The sequence below is a fragment of the Stegastes partitus genome, unplaced genomic scaffold, assembly GCF_000690725.1.
Source record: "Stegastes partitus isolate 25-593 unplaced genomic scaffold, Stegastes_partitus-1.0.2 Scaffold1170, whole genome shotgun sequence".
NCBI lineage: Eukaryota > Metazoa > Chordata > Actinopteri > Pomacentridae > Stegastes > Stegastes partitus.
Genome location: NW_007578901.1, coordinates 31,692 through 52,069, shown reverse-complemented (window position 1 = coordinate 52,069; position 20,378 = coordinate 31,692).

The following is a 20,378-nucleotide window of genomic DNA, read 5'->3' as shown; positions in this document are numbered from 1 at the left end:
TGTGCGGGAGTCGCGGGTGCAAACGTAAATTAACATTTCATACATCCGAAGAAGCCATAATCCTATTGTGTTTGCTTCAGAATGATGGAACTGTTGCAGTTTAGTCGCATAAAACCGTAATTTATAGAAAAAAATAATCCAAGTCGCATCATGTAAACATGGATTCTAACCTTTAAGATGCAGCTCGTGGCAAGTTTGAGCCCCAAAGCTCAAAAAGTGAAACACAGTTTTCACAATAAAGCTCAAGAAAAACAAATCTTTCTGTCATGTATGTATTTCTGAGGATGCACTGATCCGATCTTTAGTGTTTTGCAAAAAAGCTGAACATGTCGTCAGATCTGTTTCTTTGAGGTTAATGTCGTCTCTGGTTCCAGATTCTGTTCCCTTGTGGATAAAATACGGGTCTTCAGAGTTTCCCCCCAGCTCGGCGTGTTATTATATCGTCTGCTGAGCTGTGATTTGTGTGCTTCCTTTCACTAACAGGTCACTGGTGATAATAACGCCGCTCGCTGCGCTGAATGCCACATTTTCACACATTTTTGGCAGCGCTTGTGTTGTGTTTCCGCTCAGAACAGGAGAAGCACTTATCACCAGAACTAATGCACGACCTGGAAAATCAAAAAAACTCTCTGGAAGCTTTGCTTTAATTTTTTTTCCAGTTTGACAGCGATGTGTTGTGTGAATGAATTGGCAAGATGAAATTGGGAAAACCGCCCCCTTTATTTCCTCGGCGGCGGCGGCGGCGGCCGGGAACAGGTCCTGCACCGCTCGAGCCGAGGACACTCAATTATCCTGCAGTTTCTCCGTCGCACCTCTCGTCAAACACCGTCTGTTTCTGGCTGCGCCTCCTCCTTCACATAATCCCTTCATGGTTTAAAAAAAAAGAAGAAGTGTTTTTCTGATTTTCCGTGCGCCGAGCACTACTGTATTTGCTCTCAAGACGTGGCGCTCCTTTCATGAAATTGAGGGCGATACGAACCCTCGCAAACACCTCGGCGTCTTTGAACTGTTCCTCTGCAGATCTGCCCCTGCTCGCGTTTCAAAAAGCTGTTTTGATTTGATTGCGAGGGTTTATTTTTTTCTCAACCCTCCTGCTCCTTTTGCTTCTCTCCGTACTGTACGCTCTCTAATTGCTACCTTCAGACTCTCACCGCCTGAGACAATACTTGCATCAACATTTAGCCAGACAGCTAGAATCCGGCAGTGTGAACACAGCCTCTGTTTGCATTCATACGCAACAGCTCTGTTCGTTGTATGCTTAAGGATTTTTTATATTTACGGGACAAACCCTGGTTTTAACACTTTAAAACATTGTCTTCTCCAATCTGAGAGAAAATGTAGATTTCTGAGCCTCAAAACCTGGCAGTGGATTAGACGGGAAATCATCAAAACAACTGGATTTATCAGAGCAGGAAGCTGTAAAAGAGGACTTGCTAGACTTGACGGTCCTTGAACTAATCGTGGATGTTTCACTTGTCAAGCTTCGTTTAATAATTCGCCAAAAATAAACCATTTCCTGAGCAAAAAAATAAAAATTCTGCCCAACTTGGTGTAACTACAAAGCTACTAGTGATTCAACTGCGACCAACATAGAGGAGAAAAAATAACTAATTATGTGTAGTATGTAGAGGCACCTTTTGTCTTCAGCGTCGGTAACACCTGTGGCCACCTGCTGATTTCAGTGGGGTTTTTTTTTCCTTTTTTTCCTGTAAAATAAATTAGCAAAGAAATGCAACTTTTGCTTACTAACAGTAAATTAACCGTTTGCGCAAACCAGATAGTAAAAATTAAAAACATTCTGCACTCCTTGGCACACTTATAGACTTTAATTTGTTGAACAATTTACTGTTATTTTCCAGTTTTCTCAGTTTTGTTAATTACAGATAATAAGTAGTTAAATCACAGAAAAAAATGTATTCATTTACGGCATCAAAATACCCATAAAGTTGTACTTTATACCATTACTGCTAAATATGATCATTTTTTATTTAAAGTCTGTGAATGAGCAGTATATCTTATTTCCCTCCACTGAGCTGTCCCTGTTCATTCAGAGCTCAGAGTCCGTGTTCTACCTGAAGCTACACCTGGTCCTTCCTGTTTGTTCTGAAGCTGTCCAGCGTTCTGGGCAGCAGCTCTGGAAGCAAAGCGTGCTGGTTTCCCTCTCCAGCAACAGGGAATAACCAAAAAGAATTCAACAGCATTTGCACTTTTCCACTTCCTAGACGGCCCGGTTTTATGACACTACTGGCAGTGGATTCAGACAGTGACAAAAGACGGGAACTTTATGCATTTTATAGCCGTACTGAGGTCTTGAAACCACAAACTGTGACTGTAAGGCAAACTTTATATGCTTCCACTTGTGTCTTGACATGACTAGATGACAGCTCAGGAGGATTTCTGCAGATTCGAGTTGGATTTTATTCCGGAAACAATACCCGGTGTGTTCATAAAGCGCTATTTGCTGGAACTGTATCCTGAAAAGCAGTCAGAATGAACGTTATAATTTAGTTTTGCCAGAAAGGGGAAGGATTGTTTGGCTCAAAGCGGCTGATTCAAACATTTGGACTTTCTTAACGAGAGAGAGAAAAAGGTGAAAGTGGCGTCAGAGAAAGACCAACAAAAAGCAAAGAGAGACTACGAGCAGCTGATGAGGACGACTGAAAAAGGTCTTTTTCTCTGTGATCGAATATCTCTTGATTAGACACTTGAGGATAATTGCAGCGGTGTAAAGGTAAGCGTGATTGCTGGATTGATTATGGGCCAGCTTCCCAGACTGTCATTAAACCAGATTCTGGACTCAAACGTGAATCCTCCGGTGGAGAATTCCTGCTTTATCTTTGCACCTCAGCATTTTAAAAGAGGGAGCTTAATCGACTGGCGTTGCCTCCATGAGGTGAAAACTAACTGATGTGTGTTTTTTTTTCTATTTATATGAGAACATAAGAAAAATTATCAAGATGTTAAATACTCCGAGTTAATTGCTTCGGTGTGATCTGTTGAAGAGACTCTAATTAAATTAGTTTAAGCACCAAAATTATCAGCGCCCTTTTTAGCTGCTAAAACGTACCCAGTATTCCTGTAAAATTAAATACAGAAAGCAGATTTCCCTTTGAATTTCTTCTTTTCCGTTTTTCTTTGTCCGATACAGATTCTATTCTGAAAGGTCTCATATGGTGAACAAAGCATTTTTATATATTTTTTTTTGTTTGTTTTTTTTGTCCCTTAAAAACGAGGTGTAAAATAAAACTGTGAAAGTAGAAAGCCATACCTCAAGTCCACGTTCTACTGGATTTACTGTCAGCTTTACAAAACAGGGAGAATTGTGTGCAATTTCTACAACAATCTTCAGAAACTAGTAGTCATCCAGGTTGTATAACTGCTTACCAAATACGAATGAGCATCTGCCACCAGCTTTATGCTCCTGCGAAATTTTAAAATGTCTGAACAACTATCAAAACTCGCCAAATGTTCTGCTGTAAGAGTGAACGCAAGAGTCTTCATGCACTCAAACGTGGCCAAAATGACTCAAAACTACTCCAAAATTAACTATTAAGTCTTTAAATGACTCAAAAATAGTCCACAATGACAAAAACTTGTCCCAAGTGTCCAAAATGAATTGAAAACTAGCTGCAAGTGTGAAAACAAGACTCTTTGTGCACTCAAACATGCCCAAAATAACTTGAAAATTAGGTCAAAATTATTTAAAACATGTCCAGATTGACTTGAAAACTCTGAAATGTCTGAAACACGAGAAAAACTCACCAAATGTTCTCCTGTAAGAGTGAACACAAGAGTCTTCATGCACTGACAGCATCTGAGGAACTGAACACCCAGTGGATTATATTTATGGTAATGTCCCCAAAACAATAGGAGAATCCTTAGTGTTAGCATGTTGTGCAGCTAATGTGGCTAATGTTAGCTGTGATGGTCAGATCTGTGGTGAAACTTAAAGCAATAAACCAGGACTGGGTGGTTCAGTGTCTGATCTAAACCAGTAAACCAGGACCGGGTGGTTCAGTGTTTCATCTAAACCAGTAAACCAGGACTGGGCAGTTCAGTGTCTAATCTAAACCAGTAAACCAGGACTGGGTGGGTTCAGTGTTTCATCTAAACCAGTAAACCAGGACTGGGTGGTTCAGTGTCTAATCAATCACAGAGAGACTTCTTCCTGAAGGGGGCGGGGCCAGCAGCAGGGGGCGGGGCCAGCAGCAGCTCATTTAAAGCTACAGAAGCAGTTTAGGACAAAACCAGGAGTTAAACAGTCATGAAGGATTAAACCATCATTGTGGTGTTTTGAGGTATAAAAGACAGTCTCGATGTGTGAGATTTGTATTATTTGCTAAAAAGAGGCTCCATATGGGACCCTTGAGGGCGACATGCATCTGTGCTGTGAGACACCTTCACCTGTTGTGTTTTCTTCTTTTATGTAAGCTTGCAGTGTCCTATTTTCTGGTGTCAATAAGCTCTCTGGGAAAGCAGTCATTTTAGCACATTGGTTGCTGAAAGGCCACCATCTGTCTGTGACGACGACTTCTGTCTCTAAAAAGGCTTTTACGCTAAAAGTGTGAGTTGGCAGAACAATGGCTTTTTCTCCAGCGCTGCAGCGCTCAGTCACTGCAGCGACTGCACTCATCTTTCACTGTTTTCTTGCCGTCAAAGTCGCTAAACAAGCGAATTAAGCTTTGAGCCTGAGTGCTTGACATTGACATCGAGACCATTTTACTTACAGTTGTGGCAGAAAGTATCAGAGAGCTCAGGAACAATATCTGGCTTTCTAGCTCTACATGAGGGTCTTTATTCAGATAGAAAAGGCAGATTTTGTAACATTATGATTCGTCGTACTCTGTTCCAGCTTCTGCCGCCGCCAAGTCACAAGTTTAAACGTTCAACTCTTCTCGTGCGACCGGTTTTCGTGGCTGAACTCGCTGCTTCGTGTCCGTCTTCATAAACGTAACCCGATAGCTTCCCAGAAACACCTCCCAGCGCCGACTTTCGGTTCTTGTTATCCGCCTCCTGTTTACATGTAATCAAACCTCGCTACGTGGAATTTAAGTCGACAGCCGGCCGGCTCGATGGCGTCAGCTGTCAAACATTACAAACGATCTTTAGCTGTTTTTAACTCTAAACAGAATTAACACGCGAGCATCGATCCCAACGGCAAACAATGAGCCGCGAGCGTCGTCCAAATCTCCTCGTATTTAAACCGACGCGTTTGGTGCTAATTGCAAATTTTCACATTTCCAGTTAGATCAACATCCGCCTTGATTCCATCTTTGTTTGCATCTTCTTCCTTTTTGAGTAAAATAGTGTACTGTGGTGTGTAAAAGTGGCTTTTCTGACATTTGCATTCGATCCTCTTTGAAACAGCGACTACAGAAAACCCCGAAGCAGCCACAAACCACAACATCTCCACCGTCGTTCTTCAGATTCTGTACAAAGTTTTGCTCAAACACGTCTGCTGCTGCTGCTGCTGCTCTATCTTTAATTCAGCACATCATTCCAAAAGGGGTTTTTTCCTGGCTCTGTTCTCGTCCAGGTCAAATACGTGGAGCCTCTGTCTGATTGTACGTGCAGCACTTTGACACCAAGAGTTACCTGCTGCATCCTGTGATGGAATCTGAGGGAAACTCAGGAAACTCCTTTTTTGCATCAAACGCTCTGCTCCCGGGCTGAATGTGCTGAGGCAGACGAATTGTCCTGAAATATACACGCCACTTGCTCTTGATGATTTTCCTCACGGTGGAGTGGTTTATTTCAAATCATTTGGAGATCTTTTTCACTCCTTTGCCAGACTCAAATGCATCCACACCCCGTTTTCTTTTTCTTTTTTTTTTTATTCTGCAGGCCTCAGGGAGCTCTTTAGATTTTGGCTTTAATAGCAAAAAGAACAGCAGAACCTGGACGTCAGAGGTTTAAATAAGACAGATTTCACCTCTCACTCCCCGAGGAGGTTCTAATCATCGACACCTTATTTCATGGAACTGAAACGTAGGATCCTGCTTTACTTTTTCCATGTCTGATTTCACAGGCAGTGCAAAACAGTTAAAGCAGCTGCAGAATCAGTTTTGGATCAAGTCTGTTCTGTCTCATGGATGCCCGGTCAGATTCTGGCTGCTTCTTTTTGCTCCTGTTACATTTTTCTTTATCGTGGACTCATTTTTCACTGCAACATGAAGTCCTGCACCTCTGTGGCACAATAATTACTCGAAGGAGAGAGAACTCAGAAATATTTTCTGTGCAATGTGACGCAGTTATAATGTCATAAATCACATATACAGCAGCCGAGTAACTAATGGCTTCAGGGTTGCACCAAGGAGTGCAGACTATTAGGTTGTTTGCAGAATCTGGTGAGAGCAAACTGTTAAGTTTTGGCAATTTTTGTAAAAAATGAGACGTGTAAAACAAAGTGATTTAAATGAAATATTGGGAGTTTAAGGTTTTCAAGGGAATGTCAGGTTATTAGTTCAAGGAATTTGTCAACTTGTACAATATGAGAATGTTATAACACCATCAATCTTTAAAAAAAAAAGAAAAAGAAGCTAAATATATTTGATTATTTAATCTGCATGAATTGCAAACCCTTGGAATCAGCATGTGCAACATTTTCCCAACAATTTCCCTGAGGTACCCCACCAAAGGGATCAATAAAGTTCCAATCGAAGTGTCCACTGGTGTTATCAGCTCTAGACAAATGACTAACTCGTCATATTATAGATATGTTATAGTCTAGACACAGCCTGCAGTTCAGCTGAAGAATTCCCGTGTTGTTGTCACATGACTTTTGGTTGCTGGTGGATTCCAGGTTGTGTCGAAGAGCATTGAATTTTTTTGTGTTTTTCTGCAAATCTGGTTAAAAAAAACAGGTTAATTTTTAAATATGACACAGAATAAAGTCAGAGTTAATTAAGCTTGGGTTTGGGTTCACAGATGAGTCGTTCAAGGACCATCGGAAAGTTTAAACCTGACGATTCTCTTGGTTTTACGCTTTCTGGATCTGATGAGTGGTGCTGATGGTAACACACCCTTCAAACCCAGCGGTGGGTTTGTGGTTCAGAGAGCTTCACGGCAGATTATTGCATTATGATAAGATAATCAATCGTTTTCACGTCACCTGACCACAATATCTGTTGGAAGAACCAGGTGTTTGTTTGTTCCAATATGTTGAAACTTTCCATTGGATGGATCTATTTATTTTTTACTTGGCTTAACTAAAAAGACAAACAGTGAAGGTGAGGCTGGTTGAGAAAGACAGGCCTGTTTCCTGGTGGTCATCCAGCAGGGAATCATTGGTCAGTAAATCAAACACATGATCCCATAGAAAGCATCCAGAAAGTATAAACTACACACAACACCCCCCGAACGCCGCACAGAACATGACCTTAAATCTACGAGCGTAAAAACAGAGAAAGAATGCAGCGGCTTCGGTTTAAACTTCCACCGAAAAACTCAGAAGCACCGAGAGAGAGAGAGAAAAAAAGTAAAAAATCTGCATACAATACGAGCTTTTCTCCCTCTTCAGCCGAGCAGCTGTGGAAAAAAAGGCAGGACAAGCACTGCATTTAAATAGACACGGTGTAACATTCACAGTATAATGCATAATTCAGCTCTGCAGTGTGGATTAAACCCTGCTCCCCAGCTGTTACAGAGAGCCACTTAAAAACAGCATGTCGCACGACAGCCAGGACCCTGAAGTGTTACCGATATCATGAGGCTCCTCCAGCAGCTCAACTTCAACGTGCAGCTGATTAAGTCACGTAAGAAGTCACGCTCGTATGTTATATATATATTGATATTATTTCTCTGCTGCGGCCTTTTATTTGCTCTGTTTGGGAGGAAAACAAAAACCCAGCTCTCCACAACACACATTTTCCAAACTGTGGGCGAGACGTGGAAAAAAAAACGAAAAAAAAAAACCCTGCAGGATTACAGAAAGTGTAAATGTTCACACGCAGATGTTTTTTTTTTTTTTAGTTTTACACTTAACCAAACACATGGCACACACACACACACACACACACACACACACACACACACAGAGTTTTCCACAGCCCTTCTTGTTGCCATGACAATGATCACATCCACCCCCGAAAAAACCCGAGTTTCTTAGTTATGACTTATGGCGCCCTCCGCCCCATCCTCGGGGAGGCTGTTTCCAACATAATGTATGGCAACGCAGCCCTGCAGCCACGTTACATGGAGCCAATTGATCAAGTCTGACGGGAAGAGCCTGGTGTGCACAGGGGGAGAGGTTTGATCACAAAGAAACACAAAGTACGACAACTCCTGGCAAGCCTCCTGTGGAGATATCAAACCAGAGGAACTTTCTGGACTTTCTTACATCTCAATCTGGAACGAGGTCTCCGTCTGCTACGACTGCGTGAGCCACATCTCCCTCCAAAATCTAATTAACTGCCCAGAGCAGCGTATTAAAAGGCAGCCTGCAGAGGCAAAGTCGAAGGAAATCAGTGCGTTTTTTTTTCTTTCTTTTTGAGATACGCTGCAGAAACGAGACACGTGTCGACCCCGGCTTAATGCATCCTGCAACATCCTGCGCCGCCCGATGAGATATGCGCACATTCCTGCTAGATTGCTTTGTAATGAGGCCGGCTTATCGTCCGAATGATCTACCTCGCAATCATTCAGACGAGGGACAAAATTACTGTGAAAACTTTGCAGAGTTATAAAATCTCTCCTCAAAGCTGCACAGTCTGATAAACCTTCGATCTTGCGGATCCTAAACCCCCACCAACACAGCATCTCGTGCTTTTAAACTTGTTTGTTGCCGTAACCACCTGGAAACGGGCACAAGAGCAGGAAATAAAAGTACAAAAATATGCAGTGAACCAGCGAATGATTTGAGTCAGAGGTCAGAGCTTTACTCAGATTGTTTAGTTCTGAAGCGACACTAGTTCTCCAGTTGGAAGGCTGAGTAAAGATTAAAAATGTTTAAATGTACACTTTTTTTTTTATGCATTAAATGTGCTTAACGTTGTCTTTTTCTAATCTAATATGTTTTGAATTGCTTCCACTGGAATCTGAATTTCTCTTGCCGGTTTTAAACTGCACTCAACTCATCTGAACTCTCATCAACTAACCAAAACAAACGCGTTCTCAATTTGAATTAAACGTCTGTAACGCTGATAACTACGTGTTAGACGCTTGGTTAAGTTTAGACACCAAAGCTATGAGGTTATTTTTTGGAAAATGGAGTTAAAATAGAACCATTTCACAACATTTTTGAATATTCTTCTCCTCCATTTTCAACAATAAAGTGACAGAATAAATAATATTAATGTCAGTTTTACCATCTCAGTGGTTTGTGCAGTGTCAGTTTCATTGTCGTAATATTTAACTTTTGTGTGCAGTATTTGATTAGTAGTGCTTTCTAGTCATATTTTAGACTTTCTGAGCAACATGTGGTGCAGGAATTTCCTTCAAGTTTAATAAAGTTCAATCTTATCTTCCCTTAAGGAGCAAAGATGTGTTGATTTAAACCAACGTCGTAAACAGACGCAAAGTTTGTTTCCCTGAAACTGTAACTGAGAATGCCTTTTAGTTGTATAGAAAGTTATTTTTAGGAAAACGTGGCTGTAAATACACTCCTGGGGAAATAATTTGACGTATATTTAATGCACAGTTGAGCTTTTTATGATCAGCATGTAGCTTCTTGCTATTTAGTTTAAATCACATCATCATTGGATGGACGTTTCCCAGCAGAGTCCATTTAGAGCAAATGCACCTCTTTATGTGCACCAACATACTTCACATTTTAAAAAACGACTTTCATAAACTTTAATGCATAATTGTTTACAGTTTCCCATAAAACTGACACCAAACATCAGCGCGAGTCGCCGGAGAAAAGCTGCTGACAGACACGAGTTTATTGTTGTCTGTTTAAATGTCAGGTGCATTATTTAGAGCTACACTTGAACAAACATGTGAATTATTCATGGTCATTTCTGCCACTAATACGTGATGGAATGGAAATGGCAGCCAACGGGTTTTGACGTGGCGGATCGTGGCGTGTTTGGTCTGGGCTCGCTGTGTTTTCGATGCAGCAGCAGGATCAGCAGGCAGCGCCAAGGTGGGGTCTGAAACAAACGCCGTCCCTGGCACAGCAGGAAACGCTGCGCCTATTTTTAACTGCAAACATGCAGTTTTTCAGCCGGGACACATGGGAGGACTCCAATTAGCTCACAGGAAACCCACAGAGGCAAACACCGAGATAACTAATAATATGTCTTCCCTCCCTGCTGACACACTGCACCAGAAGGAAAGAGAAACAAGCCGACATGTCGAGGAAGGATCCGGCTCCGGCTAGGAGATATTTAACAACCAAAACCAACATTTGTTAAATGTTGGTGCGCCACAGTACAGAACCGGAGTGTTTCGAGGACGGTCGGGTGCAGCTCTGACCTTTTGAAATCAGGAAATACGACCTTTAGTTGCCGCAGAATTTATTTCTGTGTGAATTTATTCTCCTCTATCGATGAGCTTTAAATACGAAGCACAGAATAAACACAAATGTCAAGTTTCACGCTCACATTTTCATTCGCTCATCGTTTAACTCGCTCGTTCTTTTGTCGACGCTGCAGTCATTCACCTTTCCTTCCATTCACACGCTCTCATCCGTTCATTGATCGATATTCATTCACAAACTCCCGACCGACCCGTTCGTCCACATTCATTCTTTACATTCATTCATTCTTTACTTCTTTTATTCATTCACTGACTCACTCATTCATTGTTGACCTCTCCTCCAGTGACTTACTACTGATTTGTTCTTTGCATTCACACGTTCATTCATTCACTCACTCATTGAGCTGCAGTCTTTCTTACGTCTTCAGTTTTGGAAATAATTATAAGACCACCTGCTTGTTTTTTTTTATTTACAGCAGAGCTTCACAACTGCTGATTTAGTTTGAATTTGATCAATAATTACAGACAAGACTTGTGATAATTTAACAAATGTGAGAAATTAGGTTTAAAAATATGATGTACTGAAACTGTAAAAATTTTACAATAAATAAGACGAAGAACTGTTGATTTGGACCGCATCTGTGTGTACGTCACCTACAAACTTAGTCCAGCAGAAGAGACGTTTCCCTCAAAGTGGAATTGAAGCTTCAGTTTAGTTGTAGAGGAGCTAGTCTTTTGGCCGCAGTGGGCTGATGAGATAAAAAAATAAAATAAAATCTCTATAAAGCCCAGAGCAAAGTGCAATAATGTAGGTTCATTCGTAAAAAATTACTAAAAATAAACAAGAAATGTGCACAAGTGCTGTTGATATTGTAAAGATTACTGATGTAGCAGAAAACACTGCTGAACAATCATTCTTTCCAAAGCTGTATGAAAACATGAAGTAGCTGCTGAATTACAAGCCTCCAGTTCCCTGAAATGACTCCTTGAATCATCAGCCTCTTTACTGGAATCTGTTCTGTTTGCTGAAGTTGTGACCGGCAGATTGTTGGTTAAAGAAGTTAGTTGTCATGAAGCAGTACGGTAAATTCCAGACTATAAGCTCCTACTTCTTTCACACACTTTGAACGCTGCGGCTTAAACAACGATGCGGCTAATTTATGGATTTTTACGAATTTGCCTGGAGACCAAAGTGAGGCTGAGAGCGACGACGACAGAGAGACTGAGGAAGTGATGAAGTGATTCTGAGGCTGTTCAGCTCCTGAAGACACTGAAGAAGACGACTTTAGTGGTTTTAGTGCAGGAGGAAGATGAAGATAGCGATCAGTGACTTTTCCTGGTAGCTGCTGGAGTTTTATTTCCTTAACCAGCCGTGTTACAGGAAGTGTTCAGAAAAAAGCCTCTACGGTACGTATCTGTGTATGTTACCGCTACGCATTGAATTAAAGGTTAAAACATCTTTCTGTGTAAATATCTCATGTTCCAACGTGGACACCTGCAGCTTAGAGACCAGAGCAGCCTGGATATGTACACACCTGGTTTCCTGTTTACAGTCTGTGGGTGGAGCTTATATTCAGGTGCCTCTATAGTCCGGACATTACGGTAATTAGAACAGAAGAAGACTAATAACGACGGTGACTCTTCCTTTGCAACTTGTTTTAGATTAATCCTGCATTTTCTCTTTAATGCTGTAAATCGATGCTGTTTTGCTGATTCGTTACAGATGGCTGTCTTCTTGTGCTTCTTTTCTTTTAAGTGTTGTTGAGCCATAGCTTGGATCACCTGTTGACTTTCTATATTTAGCATATGCTAACATAAGCTAGCATTTGTGTATAAATGCATCATTTTTTGCACCTTTCCGTTCACTTTATGACGTTTAAATGATCCATCACAGCTACACTGCTGCAATGAAACTGCAAATGCACCTTTTTCCTGTTTCCACGCTGCTTTTGGAGAAAATAACGACGACACAGAAACTGGTTTTTGGCCTTCTCGTGTGAATTTTGAAACCTTTTTAGAGGCTTTTTCACAAGGTGCTGGGATTATTTCACCACTTTGATAGAATTCAGGCCTTTTGGAAAACAGCAGGTGGTCTACCAGTTATTTCCACAGCTGCAGAAGCTGCTATCGAGGCTAATGCGCCGATCTTTTACTTTGATCTGCTCCAGTGGTAAAACCATTACGCTGGCTTGGCTGCATGTGGCCGCTGATTTAAAACTAGATTCAGGTGGATTTACAGCACAACCAGTTCTGGTACCAGAAGTAAATACGCTGTAAGCAAATCCCATTTACACGAATTAAATTTGGTGCAAAAACTCAGAAATCATAGATTATTATTAATAATTGAAAAGAATGCTGTGAAAGAGGAAGGCCTGCCATTATCTGCAGCCCTGACAGATTTACTTAATTGTGCCGTTAAAGGCTATAAAAGTGGGCATAATAAGTACAGAGGCAGCGCTGAGATAAGAGCTTGTGGAGACATCTGAATAATATTAAAATGATAGGACCGATATAACATCTTATTAACTTTTCACTTGTTCTCTGTGATTGTACGCCGCGTCTGTTGTCTGACATTTAAGCAAAAGAATCGCATTCGCTGCCTCTGAATAATTCTGTTTTCGGTGTTTTCTGTTCACCGCAGAGGATCTCTGGCCCACACAAACAGATACTGCGGCTGTAGGGGGAACAAAATAAAAAAGAAATCAACAAATCAACCATTTGTTAAAATTAAATGGAATTTTCCATCGGTGCCGTGGAAGCCGTTCAAACCTGCCAACTGCAGAATCTCACATCTAAAGAGGCAGAAAACCATGACTGCATAAAACCAGGAGTTGGCTGCAGGGAGAAAGGATTTACTGTTAGTGGTCTGAGAAGTAAAACAAAAATCCTAAAAGAGGACGTTGTGGTTTCTCTGCATAATCCAACAGACGTCAGTTAAAGCCTTCCAAAATAGCTGCGTGGACCCGGCCCAAGGAAAAGGAAACTGCAAAGTCCCCCCGAACATAGAGGCTGTTTTCACCCTCGGAGGTACGAGCGAAGCCAAACCTGCTAACAGTGGTCCGCTGGGAGAATCGTTTTTCCACGCCGCGTTATTAATATCATGCCATTGGATTTGCTAAATCAACTAAAAACACAACTCTGGCAGGTTTTTTTTTTTTTTTTTACTGCCGTCTTGATATCGGATCCATGAGAGGAGGAGGAGAAAAAGCAAAATATGCTAAATGAAAGTTATGATCTAAGCCACTGAAAATGATTCCTTCCTTCTGCTTTCATAGCAGCGAAGGTGCAAAGACCTGAAGCTTGCAGGGATTTCATGCATGACGCTGCATCCAAACATTTAAAAAACACACACAACAAAAGCCAACCTGTGAGGTTTTTAATTCACAGAAAATCAAAAGTAACGGCGCCTCCAAAGAAGCCGTCAAGAACACGCTAATTAAAGCCAAATTGGACGGGCTCACGGCGCGGAGAGGCACGATAGCAAATTATCTGAATGAGAGGTAAAGCAGCATAAATAAATTAAAGCCGACCTAGTGCGGTAAATGAAGTCAGAAGGGAAAAAAAACAAGAGGAAGCCGGTGGGAGGGAGGGCTGCCGAGTGTCGGAGAGTTTGTGATCAAAGAGGGGAGAGGAGAGGGAGGGAGGTGATGCCGCCGCCGCCGCCGCCAAAGGAAATGTTCGGCTAATCGCAAAAATCCTGCAGAAGTAAAAAAATGAGGTTTCAACCAGCGCCGGAGAACAGCAGCGAAGTTCAGCCTCCATCCTGGTGTCGGCTCAAGACAGAGGTTCATATCAAACAGCATGCTGGCGTTACAATAAACCAACATCATGGACGCTCCCCACTCGTGTGGTTGATGACGGTTACTTCACACAAACCTTTGTAGACTTTCAGAACAGAATTAGGCGACAATCTAGTCGGTGCATTCACAAAACCAGACAGCAGTTGGTTTTTCTTCCCCAAAGTGTAATAGGAAATGTAAACAAAATGTTATGCACAAGCTTATAGCTGCAAACGTAGCTGATCTCCTGAACAACTGACCCGCGTCCTCGTGAACGTAGTTTTGTTTTGAAAGTTAACATAATTTGCAGCGTGGTGGGAAAGTTTGAGAGCAGAGTTGGTCAGTCTCAGCGTTAAGTTTCTGTCGTTGTTTACTTTGAGCTCTTACGTGCTCTCTGGTTCGGTTTAAACGACGCGGTCCGGTTCAGGAAAGTGTCACACTGTGTTAGCGTCTGTAACAGGCTGGAAGCTTGGTTCAGTTCATGACTCGGTTTGGGTTAAAGTACGGGTCTGGAGCTGCTCCTCCATTTTCTGGGTTACCACGGTGACAAGTCCATCTGATCTATGATTGGTTGGCTGAACAGGAGCAACAGCAAAGCGGTAAAGATAATTTGATTAGAAAAGTGTTTGGGATACAAACGAATACAGTTTAGCTGTGTAGGAAGGTCATCTTGTGGATTCTGGGTGGATTCAGATCACTGATGTTGCGCGTCGCCCAACATCTCTGAGAGCGTAACAGCTTAAAGTACTGCAGGAAGTACGTACAAGGTGCAGTCATGTGTAAACGTGGACCGATTGAGTGAATAAATATGAAGTGTTGATAAGTAGAAGGTGCAGGAAATGTAAATACTTCATGAATCGCATGATCGTCGGCCTCAAGTGTCTCCAAAATAACCAGACCAGCAGCTGCTAATTAGCCTAAACAGACTGTCCAGAAGGAGAGAAGCTTCGTTTGTGTCATACGTGCTGTGAAAAAAGTTTAAAGAAGTGTGAATATCTAGCAGCAGGGTGTCTGTGAAGTTCAAAACTGGAAAAATTATGGAAAAAACTACAAATATCTGTAAAATAATTCTATTTTTATCTGGTTGATTTACAGTAAACTGTGATTTTATGGCCACACATTGTAAAAGATTGTTAAAAATATAAAATGAAGATGAACTGGACACTGTTTAAAATGTTGGCCTGTTTCATTTGTTGTTGATTTTTAAATAAATTAAAACTTTGTTTTGTGATTTTACTAGTTGTTGTCTGTAATTGAACAATAACAGACAATATACATAATATTTTCTTGAAATGATTATAATTACCTGTAAAATAATGTTTTTGTCGTTGTTTAAATTCAGCAAATTGTACATAAATGTAATTTTACAGTCAGAGGTTTGTAAAATACGGATGATTTTAATGTGGATATTTACAGGTTGGTATTTAAAGTTCTGGCCCATATTTTTAGAGTTAACATGTAAATTAATACCTATTATTATGCGACTTTCCTCGGTATAAAACGATAACTTAACAGTAAATTGTTCATAGAAATGAGACTCAAACACGTCTTGTTTGTATTTTTACAGTGCATGTGAGGTGCTTCAATCTTCTTCTCTGGCTGTAAATGTGTTTTCTGAAATGTCAAACTCTTCCTTTAAGTTCATTTTTTTCTCTCCGTGCTGTCCGTCTGCTTTAGTTCTGTTTTATTCCCAGCACTTGGTTCGGATTAGAACAAGATTTTGTTCTTGGTTTAATGCAGAAAAAGTCAACAGAGACTCTGTTTACTTCAACATTTAAACAGAACCACAATCTTTCTTTGGCCTTAACCAAAGTGCCAAAGTCTTTTGTTTCCTAAACGGAGCCCTGGGAGGGACTCGAACCCTTCACCAGTGTCGTCTCCGGAGCTTCTCTGGAGCGCGACGTATCGCTTACTGGAGAAAAAAACAAAACAAAACATCTGCAAACGTACCGTTATTGGGAAAACCAATTAGCGGTAAACAAACACAACATAATTTCTTGGACAGAAAGCTGAAAAACCGCAGGACAAAATCCTTAGCGGAGATAAAGTCTGTAAGAATGGCTCGGTAAATATTTTAGTTGCAGTGATTCATTCGTTGGCCAGCTGCTGCTTTGAATTAACTTTTGTATAAAACGCTGTGTGCTCTGGTTCTGTGTTTACAGTGACAGTGGCCTGTAGAGAGAGACGCCGTTCGGCACGGCGTTTATTTTAAAAACGCTTCAACCAGAGCGAACCGGCCAATATTGTTCAGGTGTGAGGCGAGTCGGAGGGCCAAGATATCAAATGCAACAAGATTAAATCAGTATGAAAACAGCATAAACGCTACAAATGGCACCAGATACTCTGCAGTTAAAACGCAACACAAATACAGTCACCAAGCTGTTCCCACATCATTCAACTACAGAACGCTCATTAACACACAGAGAAGATGTTCTGTAGAACAGAACCAGGTCAGGAGCTTATAAGTCTCTTTAATAATGACAGTTTTGTGCAGGAACGACTGTCAAACAATAGAAATAAATAAGAACTCTTCCATGTGTGGAGGTTGGGATGTTGCACAGATTCTTCCTTTAATAGAAATACTTTATCATTTTATTTCTATGGCTCAGGTTCTTCTGTGAGCAGTGCTGATATCGCACACATTCTTGTGTGTACAGAAAGTGATGTAGTGCAGAAACAACTAATGCATATGTATGAAATGCTAATGCATACACTTGTAAGCAGAATTTAAATATTATAGCTGGCTGAAGAAGGGCTGATTTCACGTGTGGGGCTGCACCATGACGAGTCAGAAAAACGGTGAGAAATCAGCGTTTCTCGAGAGTCCCGTTTGGTCCACGACCCAAACGTACTCAGTCGTAGGAGAGGAAAGATTCTAGAGGCTGGAATCGCAGAGTTTAGCCTGTTTTTAGTTTTAAAAACACTCAGTCGATCCGTTGTTTGTTCTATGAAATGTCAGAAAAGAGTGAAAAATGTCGATGGGTGGTTCATAAAGTCTAAGACAACGTCCTCGAATGTCATGTTGTCTTGTTTAGTGAGATAGAGAGGTGGAGAAAACAGGACATATTTAAGAGTAGGAACCTTAGAGGATTTATTATTATTATTATTATTGTTATTATTATTATTATTTATTACTTTCTGAGTTCTCCCTCCTCCTTACAGGATGTTCTGTTTCCATGGAGGTGCAGGGCTTTGTGTTGCAGAGAAAAATGAAGCTAACAGTGAGTAAAAATGTAAAAAAAAACAAGTGCATGGAGCTCAGAGGGCCACCTGTTGCAGCTGACATCACATGAGCTGATCTATAACGCACAATTTGTTTGTATTTTGTTGTAGCTGTCAAATACATTTTCCACTTTTTAAGAATTTAACATGAAGCAAAGGCGTCATTATTTCCAGTTTACTCACCGTTGCTGCTACTAAGATAATAAACTGACATATTTTGGAAGTTGTGGGTAATTTATGCCTTTTAGAAAGGTGGCAGAAAACGTAAGTTAGAATACTATAACGTTTAAAAACTGCAAATATCTGTAAAAAACGACATTTATAGCTGTTTTAAATACAGAAAAACTATTTAACTTTATGGCCACACATTGTAAAAGACAAGTCATACAGATTTTTGATGTGAATATTACGTCCAGCTTCGGCCTGTTATTTATTTTTTATGTTTAAGTGATGCCTGGATGTAGCCGATATTGAGGCGTTGTGTGTTCAGGAAAAATGTGAAAATGTGGCAACCAGGATGCCAGAAAATATAAGTTAAGAAACAGTAGCATAATAAAACATTTAGAATCGATTAATAAACGAAAAATCAATGCAAATATCTCTAAATAAGTGACATTTAAGTCGTTTAAATGCAGGAAAATGTTGGAATCTTATGGTCATACGTTGTAAAAGAGCAAATCATGTGAACATTATGCACCTCTTCGGCCTGCTGTTTATTTTTTTATGTTTAAATGATGCCTGACTTTAGCAGATAATCAGATGTTGTCACCTCATCCGCTGTGTTCAGCCTCACTGCTCTAAAGTCCTCCTGCTCTTCTTCCCTTTATTCATCATCACCGGCTACAGAAACGGTTTTCTCTCCCGACTCTGCGACGCAGGAACACACTGAATGTTATTGTTTGTGGCAATCCACACTCATCACTTTCACCTCCAACCTCCTCCTCTCACTGCAGCTCTCGTCCAGGGTCCTTACGTGTGCACGAGCTGAGCACCGCCACTCTTACGCACATTTACAAATCAAACCGTTTTGCATGGATTGAGATGAAGTGTGTGTGTGTGTGTTGGGGGGGATCTCGGTCCTCGCAGACCACCAAAGTGACTCATCTTCATGTAAGCAAGTCGAGCCCCGGCACGCTGATTGGTTGTGTACAGCATCGGCGTCCATGCACACACACACACACACACATGAAGCCGGCGTGCACGCCCGGCGAGATGCACCCCAGGCCCTTCAGAGCGAGCATTAGTCACTCCACATAAAAGCATCTAGTCACTCCAAAGCAGGAGAGCAGAGAGAGCGAGTGGGAGACGAGGTCTGTGGAGGTCTGGTCGTGGCAGCCATTTTCCAGCGTGTTCAAACGCTGCCGGGGCAGGACACAAGATCACAAAGCTTTAGTGTTGGACCGGGCTTTACGTAACGGCGATCGATACAGCGGGAGGCGGCCCCTGATCCCGGCTCAGCTAGGATTTGTGTTTTCCATGTCCACGCCGGACCAGACTGACCAGAGGGTGAAACTGGAGGTCGTCTGACCGTAATTGGTGTTGACTGCACACGTGGCGCTTACATAAGCCAATATTACCTATCAGCATTTAGCATTAATGGTCGTCACAGCGTTCAGAACCAGTGGAAATAAAAGCTATTCAGTCGGACATAATGCCCCGATATGATCTGAATTCAAGCCTCGCTCCTCTTTGTTCAATCGCGCCGCAAGTGAGCAATACAGCTTCTGAAAAGTCTGTGAGATAATGGTGATAAACTGCTTCCTGATGGAGCTATCAAACTGTGCAAGATGTAATCATTGAAGCATTTTGTCAAGCTGTTGGTATCTGACAGAGCAAGGAGAAAGCTGAAGGCCCGTTATTCTGCTCCGTGCAGCTTCATCTAACTGACGCAGGAAGTCAACTTCACTACGTTGAATTTTGAGGATTTCATATGTTTTTACACCTGGGTTCTTCATTTTTTATTTTTTTGTTTTGCTTTTTAAACCTCAATGAAAACTTCCATCCGAGAAGCAATTTTAAGGGTTCAATATCTCCCAGAAAACAACTCGCACAGCAATGAAATTGAGTGAGGACACAGACAGACGAGATCCAAATGACTGAGCGGCTCAGCAGACGGACGTTTTTTTAATTACTGGCCCCTGAAATTGGAACAAAACTTTCAAACAAGGGTGATGTTGGAGCCCCAGAAAGTGTCTCTAGGTGAATATATATGGACGTATCAGAAGATAAGATGAAAGAGCAAAATCCTTAAAAACTAGACTCTGTGATTCCTGGTGGGATCCAGAAAGCTGCTGCAGCTCCTACAGGGTCCATATTTCCTACTACACATATAGTTTTTGACAGCATGTGTCACCAAAGTTTGAGGCCTCCAGCGTCAGTAGAATTTGATGTGAAAACATAACAAATGTCTGTTAGATAATAGTAAAATAAAAGAAGCATTTTGTCAAGCTGTTGATATCAGAGAGTTGATAGAAAGAAGTTTAGTAGAAAAGCAGAAGACAGATTATTCTGGACTGATGGAGATTTCCATCTGACGGACGGGTTTGTAGGAAAAGTTATTCAGTTCTAAGAGATTTCCAATTATGGTGCATTTTAATCAGAATGATTTTTTTTTTCTCAAAAACTTGTTGGTGATTGATTTAGTCGTGACCAACTCATCGATTAACCCTCCAGCAGGTTTGAAAGCCAAGTTATGTTTTAAAAATCACCAAAATTACTCCATTTATCACAGCTAGACACTGGAAACACTGGGAAAGAAGTGTTTTAACCACTGATCTGTGACATTCTGTCTTCAAACCAATCTGAGCTTCAGTCTGGTTTTGATCCAAATCATTTTATCTAACGTATCTCATTTCAAAACAATAAGCGTTTGCAGTAACCAGATTGTGCAAAAGCCAATAAATAAATAATCTGCTTTTCTCGGCACAACCACGAAGCTGTTGGTGACTCAACTTTCTC